Source organism: Acipenser ruthenus, chromosome 27 (assembly GCF_902713425.1).
Source record: "Acipenser ruthenus chromosome 27, fAciRut3.2 maternal haplotype, whole genome shotgun sequence".
Classification (NCBI taxonomy): domain Eukaryota; kingdom Metazoa; phylum Chordata; class Actinopteri; order Acipenseriformes; family Acipenseridae; genus Acipenser; species Acipenser ruthenus.
In genome coordinates this window covers 18,738,637-18,745,268 of record NC_081215.1, presented here as the reverse complement: position 1 = coordinate 18,745,268, position 6,632 = coordinate 18,738,637, and positions in this window count along the sequence as shown.

The window sequence follows — 6,632 nt, the reverse complement described above, 5'->3', positions numbered from 1 at the left end:
TGTAGTATACAGTACCATTCCTTGATTTTTTATTATTTTTATTTATTTAATAAACCAGGAGATTTACCCATTGAGACCGAGGCCTCATTTACAAGGGGGTCATGGATATCAATAAAAAGACAATTACAAAGTACAAACAACACATATGTGGTTCAGACTTCAGCAGCAGCATACAGAGATCAAAGAACAGAGTAAATAAGACATGTTAATGTGGACTGAAGGAGAAGCATTGGCAGGAGGTTCTAAATAATTCCCTAATACAATCTTTAAAACCAGGGAAGGAGAGATTATTAAATTCCATCTTCATACTATGATGGAAACAGTCCTATGTCTTTGGGAGTTGATGTGCAAATGATAATTCTCACACACGATTTCAAGTAAATGTTTCTTTTTACATCAATGTTCCCAATCCAAATGTCCTGAGACAGAAGGTTTTGAGATTAGTACATTACTGTTTATTTCTTTTTCACAGTTCTATTTTAATTGCATGCCTAATGGACCATGCCTCTACACGAGGCATAGCTGTATTAATCCTGTGCTGTAACAAACATAATGTATTTTCCACTCTGTCACTGCTCTTTTGTTTAGAGTTGAATTATCACTGGGGAGTTGGCCCCATCCAGCTGTGATATTGGAAATGATAAATAACCCCCTGCTGTCTCTATGGAGCTTCCAATTAAGATCTATGTTTACTTGCTAAATGTGTTTGAGATATCACTAAATGACTTGCCATGTGTTCAATCTGCTCTGTGTTCAATTTATGCAGGATGACATCTCTCTTGATATTTATCTCACAATAAATGCATTCATACTATTTTAAAAATCTCAGAGAAGAAACATTGGTTTTAATTTAATGATCCAGGATACAGTAAATGTATACACATGTGAAAAGTATAGTAAACTGCAAAATTATTGTGTAAATGTAAACATCAAAAATTATAAATTAAGGGGCAGAAAACGTTAGGTTACTTACCGTAACCCTGGTTCCTTGAAAGAGAAGATGACCACCAAAACATTACTTATGGGATATGCCTGCCTATTGGTAGGTATTCACTGAGCTCTTTATATCAGAGTTGCCGATAGGCCCCAATTTTTGCAGCACAACACAGGTAAAGCAGGGTTGTGCGGTGGGGTCAACACAAAGATGGACGCGCAACAACAACAGTTACAATAAAATATTATTTATTCATATTTTGCCCAACTGCGCACACGTCAGCCGGTGGAATCGCTCAACGGCGGTTTACAGCAGAGCCTAACCCCAGTGGAGGAACTGCGTTCTCCCCAAGAGTGTAGGCTAGAAAAGACAACACATGCACTCCTTTAAATCAATACTGTGCAGGCAGTCGCTCACATATGACAGACTGTAAAGAAAAGGCAGCCTGCCATGCAAGCGTGGCAGGCTGCTGAAGAAAGCATACAAGGCTTTATTTTAGAGCCACTGATTCCACGAAAGCGGTAAGTCAGCTTTCAGCACGAATGCAGGGGAACTGCAGTCGACTCAGAAAAGCTCTTAATCGGGACCGAGGATGTCACCCCAGGAAGGGGCCTATTGGCAGATCTGATATAAAGAGCTCAGTAAATACCTACCAATAGGCAGGCATATCCCATAAGTAATGTTTTGGTGGTCGCCTTCAAATTGAAAGGGAACCACTTTAAAAGCTCATTACTTTCAGCGATAGCTGCGTAGTAACAAAAGTCTTGGTATCGGGTGATGTGATCACAGAGCATTAACTGAAGCAGATCAGTAATTAAACTGTCAGAAGCTAATTGCTTTTCACTTGCTGTAATATTTTGCTGCTACAATTACTGACAGATTAGTTAATTACCCTGTAGAGATTAACCCTCAAAGTAACAGCGGCAAGGTTTACATATTGTTGTGAGCATTTCTAAGTTAACTTTCTAATGCTAAGAAGGGGAAATCTTATTTTTCTTTATAAAGTACAATACACACAGTTGCTCTGTGGCTTCCTTGTTTGTTTCCAAGAGGCAGACGTCAACTATGTGCTACTGTGTTTTTGTCTTGCCAGCTAGTGTTGTCACTAGCTTGAGATCCCAAATTTAACCAATGTCTTTGCACACATACGCCTCTGATGTTTACAGTTTAATAATTGTTTCTTAAAAACAGTTTCACAGTGAGATGCAAATCTAATTAAGAAATTAATAACACTACAGTATAGTGATAATTGAGGAGCCAACCCCACAGTAAATAAGTGAGGGTTAATGCGTGACCCCACAAAGCTGCTTCCTAGCAACAGCATAGCTGCTTGTGTTTACTGCCTCCAGCACTTCCTTCAGCTCTGTAAAGCTGCCTGAGCGCTGCTAGTCTGAGGAAACGGAAGGCACTGGCAGTGCAATATGTCACACCTTCTGACATACTGTAAAGGCACATTTAAGTGGGATAATAGGGCAATGCTGCAAAAGCCCTGTTTAGCCCTACTTCTACTCCAGTGCTTCCCCCTGTTTTAATCATCTTATGAATGCTGACCATGCTGTTACATTTTATTATGACATCATGCATACAGAACCCGGAATCCTCACGTTAACAGGCTCATATCCTTTCTCTTATATAATGTTAGTGTTCTAAGAATGTTACTGTTTTAGAATACAGACACCTGTAGAATGTTTGCCGTGTGAAAATGCTCTTTGTTGCTTTTCTCTCCCTTCACCTACCACAATTGCATTACCAGCTGTTATTTGAATTTAATGCTGGGATTTTAAAACAAGCTCAGTTAGATGAGACAGTACACACAGAGATGGCATAGTTGCTTGGGGTACAGTATATATCCAAACATGCTAGCAGACTGATGGGTTTTGGTACTGGCACAGGACAAGCCACAGGGAGCACAACGATGTCATATTTAACCCATTCTGTACCTCAGCTGACATGGAGTCTATTAGTTACCACTTGGCTAACATGTGAGCTATGCAGCCCAATATCTTCTCTATAACTTCGAGGCTTTTGAAGTAGAAGGTGGCCATATTGAACATTTGTTGGGACTTCCCAGTCCTCATTTTTAGTTTTCGGTCTTCTGTTTTTGTTTTGAACATGTGTATGTAATAGTTTATTAATCAAATTATATTCATAACAGATTCTATGTTTCTTTTATGGGATTGTGCTCACCATGGCTTGGTTCTGTGCCAAAAGTCAGCACTCTGGTTTGATTAGATAAGTCACTGAATGTGTTAATATTAATAATGCCTTCTGTTGTATAAGAAACAATGCATCCTCAGTTGTTCATAATAAGGATATTTCTTCAAGGGCTTTTGGTGACATTGATAGATCACTTCAGCTGAGCTCTTGAAATTTTATATTTAACCAAAAACCCTTGGGGGAATTGCAGCAGTATAAGGAACAATTGTGGGTACATTACTTCTTAATACTGCAAAAGGCAATTCAATTATAGCCTTACATGTAAAGTAGAGGTACATTATTTGTTATACTTAGTTGAAAACAATTTGAATTTCTATGGCTTCTCACATTTGCAATACATTTTTATATTTCTCAATTTTTTTCAGTACATTTTCCTGAATACATTTCTCTCATGAATCAAAATCATTTGAAATCTGGACATCAGTTTGTACAGCTGTTCTGAGGAGATGTTTGTGTTTATTAACTACAGCTGGCATGCACAGTCTTACTGTCTTACAGGGGTCATGCAATAATTGTAAACAATAAGGCTGTAAAATCCAGTAGTTTATACAGATGTAAATGCTTACTACTACTGTAATTATGAAGGGAATTATCTTTTATATTTGGATTACAGTGACGTGACTGTATAGCCCCTGCTCTTAGGTAATAGCAGTTACACTACAGGACATGCATCATTTAAGCACAAGAAAAGGAATAAACTGGTAATAGGAAAAGAAGTTGGTAAGACTGCAGTTTAATCACAGGAGGATTCTTCAGTAGGCTCGGTTATGTTTCGTTTTCTTCTTTTTATTCAATTTGATATCTGCCTGCTTACATGAATAATACACATATCAATGGATTCTGTTGCACTTTCAAATAAATCACCTGACATAAAGCTTAGGCCTATTTAACTTCTGCTTTTGCTTTCTGTCTCGTTCAGCTCTATCAATGTGGCATAACTGGTTTAGGGCAGCAGTGTGGAGTAGTGGTTAGGGCTCTGGACTCTTGACCGGAGGGTTGTGGGTTCAATCCCCAGTGGGGGACACTGCTGTTGTACCCTTGAGTGGGGGACACTGCTGGGGGGGACACTGCTGTTGTACTTTACCTAGATTGCTCCAGTAAAAACCCAACTGTATAAATGGGTAATTGTATGTAAAATAATGTGATATCTGTATAATGTGAAATAATGTGATATCTTGTAACAATTGTAAGTTGCCCTGGATAAGGGCGTCTGCTAATAAATAATAATAATAATAACTGCTAAGCAATAAAAAAAAACAGAAGAGGACTAAATAACCATTGCATTTTATTCAAGTACTGTAACATAAAATGAAAAAAAAAATTGACTGGAATAGCACTGCTTTTTCTTGATTGTTTCTCAACAGAGTAGTTTTTATTCAATAGAAATCTTCATAGCATTACAATACCGTTGCATTCAACGTATTGGGTAGCACTCCATAGTACAGAGAACTACAAAGTATTCCCCCTGTTTCTGTTCCTTATATAGAACTTACAATTTCCAGCAGTAAGTACATTCAGCCAATAAACTCTTGTCAATAGCAAGTGCCAAAGCATTTTAACACATTTTCAGTCCTTTGCTTTAAAAAAAGCATATTAATGCAGAGAGCCGCAGTATACTAATTTAAATATCAATTGCGTCGTCTTAGCGAGATCTCTAGCGAGATTTGTGCAACATTTTTTCAAATAAAATAGTGACAGTTGAGTTGTGGTTTGCTGCAGCAGAGGGTCCCCGAAGGATAACGTTTATACATGCAAGGGTGCAAGAATCAAAATAACATTGTTTTTGTTAAATGTAAACGTCATCTATACAATGCATTCTGTTCCGTCTTCATATTACCTATTTTAATACTGTTATATATATATATATATATATATATATATATATATATATATATATATATATATATATATAATGAAAGGCAGTTTAATCCCATCAGATTCTATAGTGGGGCCCCACCTTCACCCCCAAAAAGCTTTTCATAATCATACAGTAGCCCCTCGCTAAACCGGACATGTTTGACCGACATGAGGAGGTGTCAAATTTAAAAACAATGCAATAAAATTACACACACACACATTTACAGTTCTCAGTGTATTTTAAATATAAGTCATTGCGCTGAGATAGCGCACTTTTTTTGTACTTTAGCTTACCGGTAACACAAAATAAATCATGCTGCTGCATTGAACACATTGTATGCGAATAAAAGATTATTTTAAATTGAAACTAAATGATTTTAGGGTTTTTATTTTATTTTAATTATTATTATTTTTAACTTGGTCTACTTAGTAGCCTAGACAATTAACACACAATAGATCATGGTCCTATACAGATGCTCAGAATGAACTGGAGGGGTTAGTGGCACGTGTGTGCAGTCTATTGCTGCCAACACATTGGGGAAACCAGAAATGCCATAGAAATTTGTTTTCAAGGCTTGTAAGTACACCCTGACTTTTGTGAAAATTAGGTACTTGGGTGTTCATCTCAAAAATACATTGAGCACAACTGGAAACACACGAGAAAAAGCGGACTGGGAAATGCCAGCAACAATTGCCTCCAATGGCTCTACCCCCCACACTGTCCCTACAGATGGTTTCTAAATCACTGCAGGCAGTCCGCAGCCACACAGTTGCTTGGTTGCTCACAGCAGTGAGAAACAAAGGCCTGTGGTGCAAAATAAAATTGATTCCCATCCCATTACATCCTTGGAATTAGCATGGACTACCTTCCAAAGTGTTCATGCAGATTGGTCTTATTGATAAATGCTAATCACACCACTTTCAATTTGAACCATTTTTGCAATGGGCGGCGTACACACAATTTGTCGTTGAACAGGGAGATGCAGTTCTGAATTCAACTCATTCAGTATCCACCTCAACGTGTATCAAACATGATTTGCAATGAAATCTGTTAAGGACACAGGTTATTTAAAGTAACACAATCTGCGTACATATGGAAGAACCGCACTGTCATTTGATATGCATGTTAAACGTAAAGGTCACAAAGATCTGCTTTTTCATGGTACCTATAGTTCTTACTGTATTTGGCATTCACAGCCTTGCATGTCTGCAGTGAGATTGTTCATTGAACAGCCAAACTAGTCCCATCCTTACAGGTAAGATCACTGTACCCATGGCTCTGTGCAGGCTCAAGTGGGATGTAGATCAGCAATCGAATATTAAATCGCTTGCTAGGCCAGCTGCAAAGGATAACATTTTAAAGCTGCCTGACATTTCCCTGCTTCAAATGTGCATCCTGCAATTATTGAAATGCAATGCAAGCCCTGCCACTTGTGGTGATATTGAAAACTAAAGCAACATGAGAAAATCAATATTTGATGTGTGAGTAGCTGTGACTACAGGATCCCAGTTCTGAAAAGCAGTATTCATTAGCTCTTCTGCATTTCAAATAACGCTTCTCACATATTTGTTTTCTACTCAGGCTGTGGGGCATTTGGACTGTCATTTAAAAAAACAAATTTTA